Source organism: Heterodontus francisci, chromosome 11 (assembly GCF_036365525.1).
Source record: "Heterodontus francisci isolate sHetFra1 chromosome 11, sHetFra1.hap1, whole genome shotgun sequence".
Classification (NCBI taxonomy): domain Eukaryota; kingdom Metazoa; phylum Chordata; class Chondrichthyes; order Heterodontiformes; family Heterodontidae; genus Heterodontus; species Heterodontus francisci.
Window position 1 is genome coordinate 56,019,624 of NC_090381.1, and position 21,463 is coordinate 56,041,086.

A 21,463-nucleotide genomic window follows, 5' to 3' on the forward strand; every position below is an offset into this window, starting at 1 on the left:
ATGCGGAGCGGACAATCGCGGCGCGACGCGACGCGACGCGACGCGACTCGATCATCCGGACCCAGGGGGCGCTGCGTCCAGGCCGCTGGCCGTCATAGTAACCGCGCTTCCAGCTGCCATATTGGAGTTAGTGTGAGTTTCACACTGTGTAGTGTGGGCCCGGGTCTGGGGGAGGAATTTGCATTTGTAATCAGTCCTGAGCTTCAGGGCGCTTTTCTGTTTTGATGAGTCCCCGGCGCAAGCTCTTTTGTATCCGCTGTGAACGAGGCCATTTTTTAAAAGTAGGATTTGAAAAATTCTAAAATAAAAGCAAAATGCTGCAGATGCTGGAAATCTGAAATAAAAACAAGAAATGCTGGAAATGCTCAGCAGGTCTGGCACAAGTTGTGAAGAAGGGGCACTGACCTGAAACGTTAACTTTGCTTCTCTTTCCACAGATGCTGCCAGACCTGCTGAGTATTTCTAGCATTTCTTGTTTTTATTTGAAAAATTCTAGTTATGTGGTTAGGACTCGTTTTTCTCCCCGTGTTGTCAGCTCCTACACTGCCAAAAAAAGTTTGACTTCTGAAGAGTTTTAGTGAATGCCTGTAACAGTCTTTAACGATGGAGTCTGTTGGTAAGAGGTATTGAATGTAAAAGTGGAAACTTAACAGTGAATCTGTATGACACCTCAGAACAACCACATGTGGAGTTCTGTGTATTTTGGGCTCCACTTTCTAGCAAGGAAGTTAGCCGAAAGAGGGTACAGTTGTAAATTCTCTCGGAGGCTGCCGAGAAAATGCACATATGAAGAAAAAGTTTGAAAACTGGAGCTGATTCCATTTTCTTGGATCTTACACATCCTACTGAAAGGACAGATAGGACCTCCATTTACATCCCATGCAAAAGGCAGCACCCCCTCAGTATGGTATAGGTTATGTGCACAAGTCTTTGGAGTGGTGCTTGAACCTATTACCTTCTAACTCTGAGACAGGAGTGTTACCACTGAGTATCTAGCACAAAGTGTGAGAATTAAGGAGTGATTTGACAGAGCTCTTTAAATTATGACGAGAGGGGATAGAGTAGATAGTTTCTAGTGGTTGGATTGAGGGGACATGGATATAAAATTAAATCTAATATAGGAACATAGGAGCTGGAGGAGGCCATTCAGCCCAATGAGCCTGCTCCGCCATTTAATATGATCATGGTTGATCATCCACTTCAATGCCTTTTTCCCACACTATCCTCATATCCCCCTTATGTCATTTGTATTTAGAAATCTGTCAATCCCTGCTTTAAACATACTCAATGACAAAATTTCCACAGCCTTCTGGCATAGAGAATTCCAAAGATTCACAACCCTCTGAGTAAAGAAATTTCTCCTCTAATGTGAGTTGTTCTGATCTGTAATGTACTACCTGAAAAGGTGGTGGAAGCAGCTTCAATAGTAAATTTCAAAGGAATTTGGATATATACTTGAAAATGTGAAATTCAGGCAAAGGGCAGGGAAATGGAACTAATTGGATAGTTCTTTCAAAGAGCCAGCACAGACATGACTGTCTAAATGGCCTCCTCCTGTGCAATGTGATTCTATGATTTAGGACAGCGCAGGAGAAACCTTTTTGCACAGAGTACTGTGAGGCTGTGTGATGCACTACTAGAGTTGTGATGATCCATCTCGGCCTCCTCCTGAAGTCCCCAGCATCACAGATGCCAGACTTCAGCCAATTCGATTCACTCCGCGTGATATCAAGAAACGACTGAAGGCACTGGATGCTGCAAAGGCTATGGGCCCTGACAATATTCCAGCAATAGTACTAAAGACCTGTGCTCCAGAACTTGCCACGCCCCTAGCCAAGCTGTTCCAGTACAGCTACAACACTGGCATCTACCCTGCAATGTGGAAAATTGCCTAGGTATGTCCTGGACACAAAAAGCAGGACAAGTCCAACCTGGCCAATTACCGCCCCATTAGTCTACTCTCAATCATCAGTAAAGTAAGGGAAGGTGTCATCAACAATGCCATCAAGCGGCACTTGCTTAGCAATAACCTGCTCAGTGACGCTCAGTTTGGGTTCCGCCAGGACCACTCAGCTCCTGACCTCATTACAGCCTTGGTTCAAACATGGACAAAAGAGCTGAACTCGAGGTGAGGTGAGAGTGACTGCTTTTGACATCAAGGCAGCATTTGACCGAGTATGGCATCAAGGAGCCCTAGCAAAACTGAGGTCAAAGGGAATCAGGGAGAAAACCTTCTGCTGGTTGGAGTCATACCTAGCGCAAAGGAAGATGGTTATGGTTGTTGGAGGTCAATCATCTGAGCTCCAGGACATCACTGCAGGAGTTCCTCAGGGTAGTGTCCTGGGCCCAACTATCTTCAGCTGCTTCATCAATGACCTTCCTTCAATCATAAGGTCAGAAGTGAGGATGTTCGCTGATGATTGCACAATGTGCAGCACCATTCGTGACTCCTCAGATACTGAAGCAGTCCATGTAGAAATGCAGCAAGACTTGGACAATATCCAGGCATGGGCTGAAAAGTGGCAAGTAACATTCGCGCCACACAAGTGCCAAGCAATGATCATCTCCAACAAGAGAGAATCTAACCATCTCCTCTTGAAATTCAATGGTATTACCATCGCTGAATTCCCCACTATCAACATCCTAGGAGCTACCATTGACCAGAAACTGAACTGGAGTAGCCATATAAATACCGTGGCTACAAGAGCAGGTCAGAGGCTAGAAATCCTGCGGCGAGTAACTCACCTCCTGACTCCCCAAAGCCTGTCCACCATCGACAAGGCACAAGTCAGGAGTGTGATGGAATACTCTCCACTTGCCTGGATGGGTGCAACAACACTCAAGAAGCTCGACACCATCCAGGACAAAGCAGCCCGCTTGATTGGCACCCCATCTATAAACATTCACTCCCTCCACCACCGACGCACAGTGGCAGCAGCATGTACCATCTGCAAGATGCACTGCAGCAACTCACCAAGGCTCCTTAGACAGCATCTTCCAAACCCACAACCTCTACCAAATAGGACAAGGGCAGCAAATGCATGGGAACACCACCACCTGCAAGTTCCCCTCCAAGTCACACACCATCCTGACTTGGAACTATATCGCCGTTCCTTCGCTGTCGCTGGGTCAAAATCCCGGAACTCCCTTCCTAACAGCACTGTGGGTGTACCTACCCCACATGGACTGCAGCGGTTCAAGAAGGCAGCTCACCACCACCTTCTCAAGGGCAATTAGGGATGGGCAGTAAATGCTGTCCTAGCCAGTGACGTCCACATGTCATGAATGAATTTTAAAAAAGTTAATGATTGAAAAATGTGGGATTCTGATGACTGCTGCTTTGGAGAGGAGCACCAACACGGAATGCTTTCCATGTTGTAATTTCTATATAATTCTATGATACATAATGTTTCTTGGGGAGGAAAGCAATGCACAAAAATGACTGGATTTGGAGATCCTTTCGAAGTCAGTTGATTCACTCACCATGCTTAATGGTGATTCAAATTTTTTGTATAACAGTCACCGCCCCCCACCCCACCCCCCACCTCCCATCTATCGGGCCGTCCCAATTTAAGCATTACGGTTGCTTTTTTAAGATGCTTTACTAACAAAAGAAATACTTGCATTTAAATTGCCCGTGCATAAATTCACTGCTGCATTTCCCTACATTACAAAAGTGACAACTCTTCAAAAATATTTAATTAAAGTGCTTCAGTATGACTTGAGATTGTGAAAGGCGCTATATGAATCTAAGACCTTTTTTCCTAACTTATTTTACAAAGCCATTACACAATTAGCATATGCTTATATTTATAAGGCCATTGTATTTATGTGATTATCACAACACAAATTTTATGGGAATGGATATCTCCATGCATACATGGTAGAGTCATTGCAGAGAAATATATCACTGCATCTGGGTACAATGTAGTCAAGGGGTCACAACAGTTTGTTTGGCCTTTTGTTCTAGGAGTTATTTAACCTTGGTGGGGACAGGCTGTGGGCACTGGTGGCCATGTTTGTTGGGGTTGATGTTGCTCCTGGCCAGTGTAGGTTGCTGCAGTAAGGCAGTAGCTTGTGTTGAGGAGATCTTCAAAACCAGCCTGTTGATATTTTCCCAGTTTCAGGTGGACGTCAAACATCACTCGTTGTGATTGGCAGAAGTACCACACATGCTTCAGCTTTGCCCTAGTTTTTAATTTATACAAAGAACACTGGAGCCGATTTTAACACAGTCCACTTGATATCAACAGGGTAGTAGCAGCTTCCTCGCACTTGGGTCAGAATTTGATAATGGTTTGTCAAAGGCCTTGATGCTGTTCTAAGAGGACAGCATGCACCACTTCTGTAATGCCACTGACACTCCTACTTTCATGGCTCAGCACTTCCACTGATCTGCAGGAGAGCAAACAATAAGAGATCTGTGATGTGATCAAAGCCTCTATACATGCGATTCGCAGCCTTTCCAGACTGATGGAGAACATATATGCCGCAGTCAGATGGCAACAGTTTGAGCTGCAATTAAAGCTGCCATAGCTAGCCCCATAGGCTCATGAAGTGCAGATCCCACTGCAACTTCTGTAGAGGAGACCACATGCTTCATGGTAGACTGCAGAGTACTCATACCTTGTGCCAAAACAATACAGAAAACTGGAGATGGACTCTTCCATACTGTCAGACCTGATGCAGAAGCTCCTAGTAAAGTGGTCAAATGATTTGAACATTTGCTAGTGCTCTTATGAAGCACTTTTAAATGCTGGGCCACTAAAGTCTGTATCTCTGTCCTCTTCGACAGACTTGGATTCAGGCTCAAACTCCAGCTAACTGTTACTCATCAATGATGTGTAATTTACTCTGATGGCACCCCTCTAGTTCACTATCTCTCCTACCCAAGATGGCGATTAACATGCTGGTGCTTGCGAAAGATGGATTGAGTGATAGTGCATCTTCATGACACTATTTAACCTAACATTCTTCACCAATGGGGCCCAAGTCATGAAAAGGATCTGTATAAAGAAGAATCACAGAATTGTTACAGCACAGAAGGAGGTCATTCAGCCCATTGTGTCTGCACCAGCTCTCCAAAACAGTTATTTACCTGGTGCCATTCCCCTGCCTTCTCCCTGTAACCCTGCACATTTTTTCTTTTCAGAAAACTATCCAATTCCCTCTTGAATGCCTCGATTGAAGCTGCCTCCACCACACTCTCTGGTAGTGCATTCCAGATCCTAACCACTTGCTACGTGAAAATGTTTTTCCTCATGTCACCATTGCTTCTTTTGCCAATTAGCTTAAATCTGTGCCTTCTGGTTCTCGGTCATTGCATCAATGGGAACAGTTTCTCCCTATTGTAATGGACAATATTGAGAGAAAACTGAAACCCCAGTTCCCTTCCTTTTACTGTTCATAATCAGTGTGTGTTTGACAAGGAAGATGTATGTGTTTCTTAACCCCTGAGTGTGTGGCCAATTTGAATAACCAGCAGCACGCTTTTCATGGGTTTAAATAAAGAGGATTATTTCAATTCACACATTCATCCTGAAAGTCTAACGTTATGTCACTCACTCATATTCATACACACTCACTCACACACTTGAGAAAGAAAGCCATTAAAGAAGATAGTGCACTTTTACCACTTACACACAAAGGACTAGTTCGTAAGTCACGTGATTTTGGCTTGTCCTGGGGTAAAAGCATGTGGTGCGGGCCCGGGGAAGAAGGCATTTTCATTCCTGAAATGTAGTTAGGTGGATTTGATAGCTGGAGTCTTATATCAATGTCGTTGCAAGATTCTCTTGAAGAGGTGGATTTTCAGCAGGTCACGAATTTTGTTGCCTGTAATCTTAGCGCCAGGAGGTCGGTTTTCTGTACTGGTGGACTTGAAAAGGAACAGGTTTGGAGATGTTGTAGTTTTTTTTTGAGATGTAGTCTCCAGTTTTAAGGCATAGATGTTTTGCCTTTTTTCTGTCTCTGCAAGTGTTGTTTTCAGATTCACCAGCTTCTTCCTGGTGCTTCATAAGATTCATTATTTATGATTAGTTTTGGTTAGGTGGCCACCTGATCAATATTGTTCGCCCAGAATGATTTGAAGGTTGAAGCCCTTGGTACACAGTGGGGATGGATGGTGGCCATTTGCACCGACTTATGATTTAACTATTTTCTTACAGCTCTCTTTGTTAAGTTTCGAGCTCAGGACAGTGACTCTAGGAGTCCATAGATATGAAGTTTCGGAGTGTTTCCTGACAAAAAAGAGCATGCACAGAGCAATCGCTGCGTCATCAGTGCGTCCGAACATTTGCCAGCTTGCCAGTATGAATGCGCATGCGTGCACCAATGTCACCACGCAATGACACCAGACGTAATGACATCCAAGCGTTGCCTCACCCCTCAATGGCTGCAATCGCTGCCTCCATTCCCCCCTAACAGTACCTCGCTTCGGCCACTCGCTTCCCGCCACCTCCCCCCTCGGACAGTTGCCCCCACCCCCGCTTCCCCCCCCCACCACACTTGGCCACTCACTCCCCACCTCTCCACTTCCCCCACCCCCATCGGCTGCTTGTCCCCGGCCTCGCCGTTTCCCCCCTCAGTTTCTTGCTCCCCGCAACACTGCCTGGAGAAGTGGCGAGGAACGAGCCGCCGAGGGTGGAGCGAGTGGCCGAGGGGTGATGGGGCAATGCAGAGAGTGAGCCGCCGACAGAGCGGAAACAGCGAGGCCAGGAGCGGGCGGCCAAAGGGAGGCAGCGACTAGACGGAGAATGACTGGCCGAGGGGAGGCAGTGGCGAGGCAGGGAGCAAGTGGCTGAGGCGAGAAAGCGGCGAGGCAGGGAGTGAGTGGCTGAGGCGAGAAAGCAGCGAGGCAGGGAGTGAGTGGCTATGGGGAGGCAGCGGTGAGGCGGGAGCGAGCAGTGAGCAGATGGGCATGGGAAGGGGTGGCGAAGGGAAGCGCAGTGGCAGGAGGGAGCAGGATTTTGTTGGGGTGGGATGGAGGTGGCAATTGAAGCCATTGAGGGGGTTTGGGTTTAATTTTTTCGTGACAAATTATGCAGCACTATTTTTATTACTGGCATCTGCCTGAGACATCGCAGACAGTGACCTTTCAGTTGATGAGGCTGCAGTTGCGCATGTGCCAGTACTGCCAATACTAGTGGTGGCGTTGTCAGCAAATGCAGCCATTAAGTTTTGGGTCAGACCACAAACAATAGAGGTGTGAATTCCACAAATGGTTTTGTCTTGGTATGGCCATTCGAGGGAGGCACTCCATCCACGGTCACTCTATTAGGAACTTTCCGGAGGCTTGAGATACTTCTGAGTCTGGGCCGAAATTGCAAAAGTCACCTGACCCCGGCAGCCATCTTTTGTAGCCTTTTAATGTCCATTGTGGTTCATTTTTTAAAAAGGGAAAATTCAGTTTCAGAAGATTCTTTGCTGAATAGAGTCCATGTTTAAAATTATATATAGGACATGCCTTTACTGAGCGAGGCACTGTCTACTCTGTCCAGACCCTTCATGATTTTGAATACCTCGATCAAATCTCCTCTCAGCCTTCTCTTTTCCAAGGAAAACAGTACCAACTTCTCCAATCTATCTTCATCAATAAGTTCCTCATACCTGGAACCATTCTCATCAATCTTTTCTGTACTCGCTCCAATGTTTTCTTAAAATGCGGCACACAGAACTGAACAAAAATGTGCAGAAAATGGATGTGTGAAGGTGCAGCAGATAACTGGCCATTTGAGGTTGCACTGAGTTACCACACTGCCTGTATGTGTTTTTGCTTGAGGAGAGAGGAAGGAAGGAGAGCTATTCAGAGTTCTGCTCAACTCATCCTCTTGTCTCTCCCTCCCAATGATTTTAGAATCTCCAGCTCTATTGGGCTGAGGGTTTGAAGGGAGGCTCACTCTACTCCAGTTCTGGTTTTCTTCCTTGTGTTGTGTGCCTTCTTGTTCTGGAGAAAGACTGAGTTAATGTTTAGCTGCTGTAAAGGATATAAGAGGCGGCTTGATATATTTTATTTATTTAGAGATACAGCACTGAAACAGGCCCTTCGGCCCACCGAGTCTGTGCCGACCAGCAACCACCCATTTATACTAACCCTACAGTAATCCCATATTCCCTAACACCTACCTACACTAGGGGCAATTTACAACAGCCAATTTATCTATCACCTGCAAGTCTTTGGATGTGGGAGGAAACTGGAGCACCCGGCGAAAACCCAAGCGGTCACAGGGAGAACTTGCAAACTCCGCACAGGCAGTACCTAGAATCGAACCCGGGTCCCTGGAGCTGTGAGGCTGCGGTGCTAACCACTGCGCCACTGTGCTGCCCATATAATGCCATATAATGCGAATAGTGAGAGGGAGAAGCAACAAGTACTGAGCAGGATGCGTATTAATTAATCAACTTATTTATGCAAGTTCAATGAATGACACTAATACAATACACTCACAATGTTTATTAAAAATGTTACTAACTCAAAAAAAGTTAAAACTTACATTCAGGCCAGTATGGCTGAGAAAAATATAGTGCTGTCAGTCTTACGCTTATTATTACAGGATAAATTGGACAGCAGCTTCTGGCTCCTGCACGTGTGTAGTTAAATGCAAAAATCCGGAATTTGCTGTTAGAGATACCCTGCTCCTCCACTATTGTAGTCCTCACCAATAAACTCAACATTGCAATGAATGCAATGGCGTGAATGTGCTATACTAGTTCCACATTAAAAACGACGGAAAAGGCTAGGGCTGGTGCATTCGGAAATAAGTAAGTCCTTAACAATGTGATAAGTGATAATTACTGATGAACAAGTTCTCTGGCCCTGAAAAAGTAATTTTACAAGTGTGGAGTCTCATTGCCTCAGAAGAAAATTAGTGTTGGAGATTTTTTTAAATCATTTATTTTTACTTTTCCTGTCTGCCTCTTCTATTGCTCTCTCTTAATCCCACCTGCATTTCCCAATATTTATTTTGATTTTTTTGCATAATTTAAATCTAATTTATATTTCCTGCTTTACACTTCCTGGTTTGGACTCTCCATTTTTCAGTGAAGATTCTTCAATCTGATTGGTTGAAGAGCCTCCTTGTTTCTTGTCTTGTTCACAGACGTCATAGATCCCCGTAAAGAGCATGGACTGGAAAAGACACTGGATCAGAGGAAATCTACCCAGACAAGCCTGAAAAAAAATCTGTGGGCAGCAGTCAGCAAGTGAATGGTGAGCACTGTTCCTTTGCCACTGACTGCAAAATCCTGGCCTATGTCTTTCAAGTTATAATTTTTGAGCTCATTATTCCCAGGTCAATTTGAAATTTGACTTAGTAAACGCTGCTTTAGACACATACAAGATTCTAATTAACATGCCTTTATATGACATATCCAGTCTGGCTGCATGACTTAATAATGCTTGGTTTACATTTCAGAGCTACAATCTATATGACACAATGATCCTATGATATGGGTGAACCTGACTCAACCTACATTCATCCTGTTATCTACCCTCCTACAAACTAAACAAGTCTCTCTTATCTTCCTTTTCTGTTGGTGTTCAGATAATCCATTAATTAAGTTTCAGATGAGTTATCAAACTGAGGCCCTTTCAACCCTTCAGATATACGTAAAAGAATCTACATCACTAGTTCAAAGGCGAGCAGTAGAGTTCTGCCTGCTATCCTGGCAAATGTTTACCCCACAACCAACATCACTAAAACAGATTATCTATTCATTTTTTTCAATGCTGTTTGTGAGATCTTGATATTGTTACGATTGACCGCTCCAGTCAAAGCCCCCAATCAAAATATACGATTCTGATTGTGGTGGAACCAACACGCTGTTAATTCAATCCCATCACTCCACAGATCGCCTAAAATATAATATAAACACTTTCCAAATTAAAGAAAGATCCAGCCATATTGTACCATCTATTAACTCCCGAATGAGGCGAACCAAACCAGGTGTTTTTAAATCAATAAATTAACTCTTTAATTAGAAGAACTAAATTCTTAAACACTATGAAGATATAAACAACTTTTAAAATAGCAAAATTAAAGTCCTTGAAAATTTACAGTCCAATGTTGCTCGAAGTCCTCACAGAATGTTGCTCGAAGTCCTCACAGAATGTTGGTTTCCTTCTCCAGCAAATTTCAACAATTAATGACTTGCAAACACTTTCAACAGAATCAATCTGACTTTAGAGTTTTTGAGGAATAAAAGATTGTCACAGTCTAACTTCCCTTTCTTCAATTTAAGTTACCAGAGATCTCTGTTTTGGCTTGACTTTTTTTTTGAATTTTGAGAGATAATAATAAACAGACCAAAATCCTATTCCTTCAGTTTAAATGGTTTAGAGCTCTTTTTCCAGGTGCTGTCATCACAGCTGTGTCCTATGTGTCTGTGTGCTCTGTTAGAACAAACTGTCTTCAACTAAAAGCCAGTTCAAAACTGAATTGTAACAAATGTATCGCATGAAACCCACTCCCAGTGGCTATATCTATGGTAACAAGAATGCACCCTTTGAATCGCAGTCTCCAAATGGCTGTTTCTAAGGCAACAAAAATGCACCTTCCTATAACTCCTAAGGCTTGCCGGCTCTTAAAGCAATACTGATCCATTGCAAGCCTTGAAGGCAAACCGCATATTCCGGAAAAAAACTACAGGACCAAAGCACCTCTGCCCCTAGCAGAATGAAACACCTTTCCTGAAATGCGTTTCATTACAATGGGTAAAAAAAAATACTAATTGAGAAAATGCTAACTTTTTTTATACACATTTCTAAAAAAAATGTTTAGACTACAGCAACAAGTTCCACCAGAACATTTTGGCTTTAAATATTAAAAAGGTTGTTCCAATTAACCCATTTCAAAGTTACAAGCATAGTCTTCCAATTGTTTTGTGTTTTCTTTCCAAGTGTCCCTATTGTCCATCGCCTCATCCAGGTGAGCTGCACAGCTAGGAGCACTGACGACTACGGGGTTCACTATTCCCTGAGAAGTTTCCCGAGTACCCCTTAACCTATGTGGCATTACTTGACACTGGAAAACCCCGTCCGCTGTAACAGAAGCTGATTTTTTCTTACCCTGGGGTGTCAAAGGAATTTGACAGTATCCTTCCAACACATCTGTCTCTTTAAGACATATTGTGTTGCCTACTCTGTCCATACAGCTCTTTAAATGAGAATTTGGGTAGGAGTCTGCCTTATTTACCACAGTGACTTTTCTAAAGTCTATGCAAGTTTGAGCCGTCCCACCAGGTTTAGTCATCAAGACCATCTGCGAATTCCAGCTGTCCTGACTAGATTCATCTAAGCTGTCCTTCAGCATGCATTATGCCTCTGCTTCCACTTGGGCCTGTCTGTCTTGACCTAAGCGACAAGGATGTCATTTTAAAGGAATGGCTCCCCCTATACCCACATCATGTGTGGCTAAGGTTGTACATCCTGGCTTATCCCTACAAACTTTTTGAAATATTGTGAAAACCCTGGTTAGGACTTCATGCTGTTTTGCCTCTAAGTGTAAAAGCCTATTGTTTAATTTTCCTAGCCATTCTACATTCGCTAATGGGATAGTTGGAGGTTTAATCTGAGAATTTCCTAGGCCTAATTCTGCCTCATCCTTACTATCCTTTTCCTTCTCCACAGTCCCGATTACCTGACATACCTGTACTGGCTTATCCTCCTCCCTGCAGTAATATGGTTTGAGCAAATTAATGTGACACAACCGGTTCTTCTTCCAGCATGGTAGGCTGGTCCAGAAGGTTCGAACACATGGGATCCAGGGTGAGCTAGCCAATTGGATGCAAAATTGGCTTGGTGATAGGAGGCAGAGGGTGGCAGTGGAGGGTTGTTTTTCAGATTGGTGTCCTGTGACCAGTGGTGTGCCGCAGGGATTGGCGCTGGGCCCTCTGTTGTTTGTCATATATATTAATGACTTGGATGTGAATGTAGGGGGCATGATTAGTAAGTTTGCAGATGACACCAAAATTGGTGGTATAGTGGACAGTGAAGAAGGTTGTCTAAGGTTACAACAGGATATAGCTCAACTGGGAAAGTGGGCAAGGGATTGGCAAATGGAATTTAATGCAGACAAGTGTGAAGTGATGCATTTTGGGAAGTTAAACCAGGGCAGGACATATACAGTGAATGGCAGGGCCCTGGGGAGTGTTGTTGAGCAGAGAGACCTTGGGGTGCAAGTACATAGTTCCCTGAAAGTGGCAACAAAGGTAGACATGATGGTTAAGAAGGCATATGGCATGCTTGCCTTCACTGGCCGAGGCATTGAGTACAAGAGTTGGGACATCATGTTACAGTTGTACATAAAGTTGGTTAGGCCGCATTTGGAGTACTGTGTGCAGTTCTGGTCATCGCACTACAGGAAAGATGTGATTAAGCCAGAGAGGGTGCAGAAAAGATTCACAAGGATGTTGCCTGGTTTGGAGGGCTTGAGTTATAAAGAGAGATTGGATAGGCTGGGTCTGTTTTCCCTGGAACGAAGGAGGCTGAGAGGGGACATGATAGAGGTATATAAAATTATAAGAGGCATAGATAGGGTAGAGAGCCAGAGTCTGTTTCCCATGGTAGGGGTGACTAAAACTAGAGGGCATAGATTTAAGGTGCGAGGGAGGAGGTTTAAAGGGGATCAAAGGGGTAAATTTTTCACACAAAGAATAGTGGGTATCTGGAATGAGCTGCCAAAGGAGGTGGTGGAGGCAGGAACAGTAGCAATATTTAAGAGGCATCTGGACAGGTACTTGAATGAGAAAGGCATAGAGGGATATGGAATTAATGCAGGCAGGTGGGATGAGTATAGATAGGCATTATGGTCGGCATGGACGTGGTGGGCCGAAGGGCCTATTTCTATGCCATACGACTCTATGACTCTATGACTCTATCGGGGTGTCAATCAAGTAATCTACCTTACTCACTCTTTTGATCACTCTATATGGGCCACTGAACCATGCTTTCACTGGTTCTCCCTGTGACGGTAACAACACTAATACCTCATCCCCTGGTTTTATGGTAGGTTGCGGTTTTCCCACCATTTGACAAGTGTGGCATGCCCTACAAAATTGTCTCACATCCTTTGTAAGACCTAGCCAGTAATAATGTTTGCTTATGTGTGATTTGGTCTTCCAAATTCCCCTATGTCCTGAAAAGGGAATGTTGTGTACTAACCTTAATAATCCTTGTTGATATCTAGGTGGTCCCACTATCTGTTCAACAACTGTCCAGTCTTCATCAGCAGGTCTATGAGGCGGTCTCCATTTCCTCCTCAAAACCCCATTTACCATATAATAGCCTTCCAGAACTCCTTTCACCTCAGCTTCTGACAGAGCCGTCTGTGCTATTTGGTAGATCTCTGGATCATCTTGCTGTGCTGCAATGATGACGATCTATTAAACATCTCATTTGGATTATCTAAATCCCCAAATAAGGTTTCAGATACTTGGCTATCTAGTTGTGATGACCCTTTTACCTCCAACAATGGATCCTGTTTAGCCATTGCTCGGGTAACTACACATGCAGGAAATATTCTCGGAACTTGCTCCTGTAATTGCTCCATTTCCTTAATTTCACATGGTTCCTCTGTAACCATAGGAGAAACTGATATTTTTGATCCTGCCAAATCATTTCCTAGGAGTAGATCAATTCCCTTTACTGGTAAACTGTGGACAACATCTACAGTTACTACCCCAGTTATTTAGTCACTCTCTAGGCGTTCTTTATACAACAGCATGGGTATGCACACCCCGCCCATTCCATTAACTGAATCCTAGCCAATTCCACTGCATCACTCTTGGACTTTCTACTTTTATGTCTTTCATATTCACTTTCTTGTTCCTCGTATTGCCTTTCATCTGTCTTACCATCATCATCTTTTTCTACCAATTCCAGATGTTCGGCTATTATGTCAATTAGCTCTGTTTTTTTGGCGCCTGATTTCAATTCCAACCCCAATTTCACTGCCAATTCTTTTAATTTGTTCTTAGTTAAAGTTATCAAGTCACTCAGGGAAACATTCTGCTTTCCCAAAAACTCTGCTATAACCACTAATGTACCTTATTATACAAGAGACCTGGTACTTTTAATTTCTTTGTAATTGGTGTCAGATTTAGATCCCAACAATCAAGTTTCCAATTGATAAGATCCCAGACTCGAGAGCAATTAATATGATGCCAAATGCAAGACCCCAATTTAGACATGTTATCCCAGAGACGAGTAATTACTATGATTCCAAATGTGAGCTCTCCAGATTAGTCTGATTCTGATCCCAGATGCGAGCCACCGAATTAAATATGATTCAACTGTGAGCGAGCCCCAATTAAGATATGATTCAAATCCAGAAACCCAATGAATATGTGATTCAAATCCTGGATGAGCCCCCAATAAATAAGATACAATTGACCGCTCCAGTCAAAGCCCCCAATCAAAATATACGATCCTGATTGTGGTGGAACCAACACACTGTTAATTCAATCCCATCACTCCACAGATCGGCTAAAATATAATTAAAAATCTTTCCAAATAAAGAAAGACCCAGCCAAATTTGTACCATCTATTAACCCCCGAATAAGGCTAACCAAACCAGGTGTCTTTAAATCAATAAATTAATTCTTTAATTAGAAGAACTAAATTCTTAAACACTATGAAGATATAAACAGCATTTAAAATAAAAAAAATTAGAGTCCTTGAAAATTTACAGTCCAATGTTGCTCGAGGTCCTCACGGAATGTTGCTCGAAGTCCTCACAGAATGTTGGTTTCCTTCTCCAGCGAATTTCAACAATTAACGACTTGCAAACACTTTCAACAGAATCAATCTGACTTTAGAGTTTTTGAGGAATAAAAGATTGTCATAGTCTAACTTCCCTTTTTTCAATTTAAATTACCAGAAATCTCTGTTTTGGCTTGACCTTTTTTTTTAGAATTTTGAGAGAAAATAATAAACAGACCAAAATCCTATTCCTTCAGTTTAAATGGTTGAGAGCTCTTTTTCCAGGTGCTATCATCACAGCTGTGTCCTATGTGTCTGTGTGTTCTGTTAGAACAAACTGTCTTCAACTAAAAGCCAGTTCAAAACTGAATTATAACAAATGTATCGCACGAAACCCACTCCCAGTGGCTATATCTATGGTAACAAGAATGCACCCTTTGAATCGCAGTCTCCAAATGGCTGTTTCTAAGGCAACAAAAATGCACCTTCCTATAACTCCTAAGGCTTGCTGGCTCCTAAAGCAATACTGATCCCTTGCAAGCCTTGAAGGCAAACTGCATATTCTGAAAAAAAAACTACAGGACAATGACAATATGTGCAAATTTGCTGCTGCATTTCCTGCAGTATAGCAATGATTACACTTCAAAAGTACTTCATTGGCTGTAAAGCATAGGGTCATAGAGAGATACAGCACTGAAACAGGCCCTTCGGTCCACCGAGTCCACGCCGACCATCAACCATCCATTTATACTAATCCTACACTAATCCCATTTTTCCCTCTCACACCCTGAGGTTGTGAAAGATGCTATATAAATGCAAGTTCTTTTCTTTAGTATTAGTTAGTGTGATATATGGATATTTTTAGGTCCAGAGAATGTAGGTGGAATCTGCCATTTCAAGATGCTGATTCAACAGAGACTCAAGTTTTCGGTCTGTGTGGTGCTTCTTTAGAATACTGGAGTCAGCATTTTATATTTTAACCCTTTTCTAGCCATGTCCTCTAACATGGAATGGTTGGTAATGTGCAAAAAAATGGCTGCCTTCTGACATGTTCCAGCAGTTAGCAGAAAAATGAAAAACTTCCACTTGGTACCAGGTTGTGCCAGTTGTGGCAGCAACAGTTGAGAGTGTGATTGTAATGGGAAGGAGTTTTGATGCATGTGGAGTGAGGGAGGAAAGTGCTCAGTGTACTGGGAGGAGAAGGAGGGAAGTGCTATCACAAGGTTTGATGCACAGAATGAGATGGAGCAAGAAGTGATTCATACTTTGGCTGACCAGGTGAGGTCATTTAACTTTTTTCTGCACTGTACCCATGCCTCCATGAAAATGCTGTCAGCATTTATGTGTGCTGATATCTCCCTTTAGGGCTGTTGCAGAGTCTGCCTGGGAACTCTCTTTCCACTTTGAGGGAACAGTATCTTCTTCCAAGCCCTTATATGCTCCAGCAGGACTTCCACCACTGTATCAGGGAATTTTGGAGCCCTTGCCTATGCCATGGCAAACACAATCTTCTTGAGAAAAACTGCTAAAGTCTCAGCACCAAAAAGGCACAACTAGCTTTAAGAAGTGCAGCCTACCTTTAAATACATCCTGTGCCCATTGGAAATTCTGCCTTTCTAATAATTATCATCTAATTAATTAAAATCGAAGTTCGTTTTCATGTGCCAATTGATGAAAAATGTTAATTCAGCCACTCAAGCAGCCACTTGTATAGTTATTGAGTCACTTACCAGTTGACATAATTTTTCTCTATCTGGATACTCCATCCTCATCTGCCCTTCAGAGTTAGAATCCTGGGTACTGTTGGGCTTCTTTTTTACTGTTCAAAAAACCATGCCTGATTCAAACTTCTCCACTATGTTTCTGCCATATGCTATGTTTCTTATTGATGCAGACAGTAAAATTGGACTTCTGGTTGGCAGAAGTTTTTAAAAGTATCAGGGCATTAAGCAACACCTGGATGGAGTGTAAAGAGGAAACTTCAGTTGGGGAAGCAGGGATGACTATTATGAAACCTGACAATTTTACTTCCATTATTTGGAATGAAAGAAGAATCAAGCAGATTCTGTTCACGGCATGCATTATGTATTTTCAGGATGGATTAAGAAGGTTTATTAGACTTCGACCTCATAATGACATAAAAATAACTTATTGAGTTCTGACATAAATGTGAGCCCCAGAAATAAAAACTGTATCACAGAATGAAGTATCTTGGTGGCTAGGTGAGAGAATTTGCTGAAACAAGTTATTTAATTGTAAGTACTGTAAGAATTAAATAACTGGGGGAAAGCAATTGCGAGTTGCTTCATAGTATGATTCACATAGCTGCCTGTTGTAAGATCCCTTGTCCATCAATTGATTTGAAGTTTGAAAAAAGCACAAATTGACAGGTACCATCATACATGTCAATAATCTTGATTTTTGTATATCTACACAAACATGCTGTATTATTGAAGCCACCAGCTGTTCATTATTTGAACTTGTTTCATAAAGCTTTATTTAAATAAAAATTCTTGCTAAGTAAAGTTGAATGATTAACTTGTCACTAAATTTAATATTAGTGGGTATGATCTGGGAAGGAAAAGGTGAAGTAGAGTTGTAGCAGAATTTTGCTGGTGATTTGGAAGTGATTTTATATTGCAATAATGTTAACTTTTAACCTTTGCTAAATAGGGTAGTTTGAGTCTTAAGTTATAGTGTCTTAAAATAATGAATTGATGTTACAATTGCACAGATGCACAGCAGTTCTGAGATGGTGACCCCTGAACATTTGAACTGAGACTAGTCCTCTTAGCACCGGCAGTTTTAATATGCATGTGTAAATTAATAACCTGATAGATGTGTACAAGGATGCCAGTGTTAGTCCTGTAGAAGAGAACATTTGTATAAAATGTCACTTTTTTAACTGAAGTTTATATGGAGTGGGAGGACCAGGGTAGTGCTGAAGGATATAGAATCAAAGATAAGAACAGATTCACATGGTGGAACAACAATTAAATGTAACAGGAAATAATTATGTCATACAATTTCAATAATAAAAAGGTATATTAATATTGTTAGTTCAACGGAAAAGGAGCTTGTTAGTGAGGAATTTAGCTTGCTGACTGTTATTGATAAGGTCTAAGTTCCTGATTATTTTCTCATTATGTGAAGTTGTTTTTAACTTTAGGTGTAACAATATCATGTAGGTTTAAGCTGATTGTCATGTAGCAGGAGTAAGAAAAGGTATATAAGTCCACTTATTGTAATGAGAATTTGGATTTGATGGCTTGATCAGCCTGAATTCTGGGCTCTGAACTGTAATGTGCTGATTTCCTCAATCATCACCATCCAATGGGATTGTGAGTATGATTTTAAGTGAGTATTAATAAATGTAATAAATCTATAAGAATTTGATCTTAATAGTTCAAGAACCTTATTTATTGTGATGAATAGATTGAACAGTTAATTACAAGTAAATACATCCCCCAACAGTACTAATGGCGTATTGTATTTTCAATTGTTGAATAAAATCTTGGTTTGTTATAATAATTGAAATCCAAGGGATTAAAAAAAACAAAGTTAAGCAATTTGACATCACATATAGAACTGGCCCAAAAACTGGTCGTTTTTGAGTATTTTGTGAAAAAGAGGAATACCCCATTTAAATCTCATATCCTAAATGAAATATAGCCTTTTATTAAATTCATTCCCAGAAAATGGGCACTACTGGCAAGGATGGCATTTATTGTCCACCTGTATTTGCCCTGAAGATGGTGGTGGTCGGCCTTCTTCATAAACTGCTGCAATGTGTGATGAAGTACTCCCACATTGTTGTTAGGTAGGGAGTTCCAGGATATTGGGCTGGATTTTAGGTCGGGTGGACGGGAGCTGACCACTGATGTAAAAGTCAGTGGCGAACCCGCTTCTGCCCGGCCCAGGGATCCAACCCGCATTTTACAGGTCCCCGGGCTTTAATTGTTCTGAGGCGGGACTTGCACCCGCTTGAGGGAGGATGTGCTGCCTCATTGAGCTGCCGGCCCAATGATTGGCCGGCAGCTCTTAGTCCCAGCAGCGCCACCGGGAGCGGTGGCCACTGCTGGGACTGCAGCCCAGCTGAGGACATGGAGCCAGGACTACAGGTAAGGTTGATTTGCCTTGCCGGTGTGATTGGTTGTGTCCCAGCGAGGCAAGGGTGGTTGTGTAGGGGGAAGGGGGGGGTGTCGGGTCCTGGGAGTGGTTGGGGAAGCGGGGGGGTGGCCCTCAAATCCCCGTGGAAGCGGGAGAAGGCCCTTAAGTGGTCGTTAAGTGGCCACAACAGCCTTGATTGGCCTGCGGCATGTGGCTTGTTTCTTGCCACCACCCCCCCCCCGCCCCACCGGCCCACATAAAGTGGGGCCGAGAGGAGAGCGGGTCGAGAAGGCCTCCCGAAGCCTCTTGCTCAATTCTACGTCACCCTGCCCGCCACCATCCGGCTTGCTGGCGTGGCGTAAAATTCCGGCTATTGACTCAGCAACAATGAAGGAACAACGATGTATGTTCAAGTCAGGATGGTGTGTAACTTTGAGATGATGCACTTGCTGCCCTTGTCCTTCTAGGTGATGGAGGTTGCAGATTTGGGAGTTGCTGATAAAAAAGCCTTGCTGACTGGCTGCAGTACACGAGAGAATAAGCAATAGGAGCAGAAATAAGCCAATTGACTCTTTGAGTCTGCTGTGCCATTCAACATGATTCTAACTGATCTACTACCTCAACTCCATCGTCCCACCCAAACCCAATATCTCTTAATTTACTTGGTATCCCAAAATCTATCAATCTCTATCTTGAATGTACTCAATAACTGATCGTCCACTGCTCTCTGGGGTAGAAAATTCTAAAGATCCACAAGAAGAAGAAGAAATTTCTTCTCATCTCAGTCCCAAATGACTGACCCATTATACTGAGACTATGTCCCCTAGTTCTAGACTCCCCATCCAGTGGAAACATTCTCCCAGCATTTACTCTACCTAGCCCCTCAAGAGTTTTATATGTTTCAATGAGATCACCTCTTATTCTTCTAAATTCTAAGGGATATAGACCTAGTTTGTTCAATCTCTTTGCATAGGATAATCCCCTCATCTCAAGTATCATTCAAGTGAACCTTTGTTGCACTCCCTCCAAGGGAAGTATATCCTTCCTTAGGTAAGGAGACCAAAACTGTAGACAGTAATCCAGGTGAGGTTTCACCAAGGCCTTATACAATTGAAGTAAGACTTCTTCATTCTTATACCCCAATTCCTTTCTAATAAAGGCTAACATACTATTTGCTTTCCTAATTGCTTGCTGTACCTGCATGTTAACTTTCTGTGATTTCTGTACAAGGAAAGCCTTTGAATACCAACATTTCCCAGTCTCTCACCATTTAATGACCAGTTGATTCCTACTCTTTGTTTTCTATCCGTTAGCTAATCCTCAATCCATACTAATATATTACCCAAACCCCTGAGCCCTAATTTTGTGTAATAACTTTATGTATGGCACTTTATCGAATGCTTTTTGAAAATCCAAATACACTGAATCCACTTCTTCCCCCTTATCCTCCGGCTAGTTACAACCATGAGAAATGCTAATCGATTTGCCAAACACGATTTCCCATTCATAAATCAGCATTGACTCTGCCTAATCTGATTATACTTTTCCAAGTGTCCGGTTACCACGTCCCTAATAATAGATTCTAGCATTTTCCCTACTACTAACGTCAGGCTAATTGACCTGTTTTGTCTCTCCCTCCTTTCTTGAATAACGAGGTTACGTTTGCTACCTTCCAATCCATGGGGATATTCTAGCATCTAGGGAATTATGTAGATACATCCTGTAGATAGTACACACTGTAGCACCATATGCAGAAGTTGGAGGGAGTGGATGTTTAAGCCAATGGATGGGTGCAGATCGAGTGGAATTCCTAATCCTGGATAATGTTGAGTTTCTTGCGTGTTGCTGTAGCAGCACCCATCCAGGGAAATGTTGCTTGGAGGTGGTAAACTCCCCAGGCTTTTGGGAGTTAGGAGATGAGCCACTTGCAATAGAATACCCAACCTCTGACTTGCTTGAGTAGCCATGGCATTTATGTGGCAGTCCAGTTCAGTTTCTAGTCAATGATGACCCCCAAGATGTTGATGCTAATTGACACAGGGATGGTACTGCCATTGAATATCAAGGGGAGCTGGCTACGCCCGCTCTTGTTGGAAATGGTCATTGCCTGCCATTTGTGTGGTGCACATGTTACTTATTTTATTCATTCTGGGGATATGGATTTCACTTGCAAAGCCAGCATTTATTATCCATTCGAGTTGCCCTTGAGTTCTTAGGTTTAGTAGTCTACGTTAGGCTGCACGCTGGCATGCGCTGCTTATTATCTAAAGAATTGTGAATATAGCTAAATACTGTAAGTGAACAACCCCACTTCTGATATTATGATGGGGGTTGATCATTGATGAAACAGCTGAAGATAGTTGGGCTAGGACGCTGCCCTGAGGCACTCCTGCAGCAATATCCTGGGACTGAGATGATTTGCATCCAACAACCACAACTATCATTCTTTATGTCAGGTATGTCTAGCTGGAGAATTTCCCCTGATCCCCATTGAGTTCAATTTTACTAGGGCTCCTTGACACTACACTTGGTCAAATGCTACCTTGATATCAAGGGCAGTCATCCTGCATCACATCTCTGGAATTCAGCTCCTGTGCCCAAGTTGGGCCAAGAGGACTGAAGCTGAAAAGCTCTAGTGGATCCCAAACTAAGCAT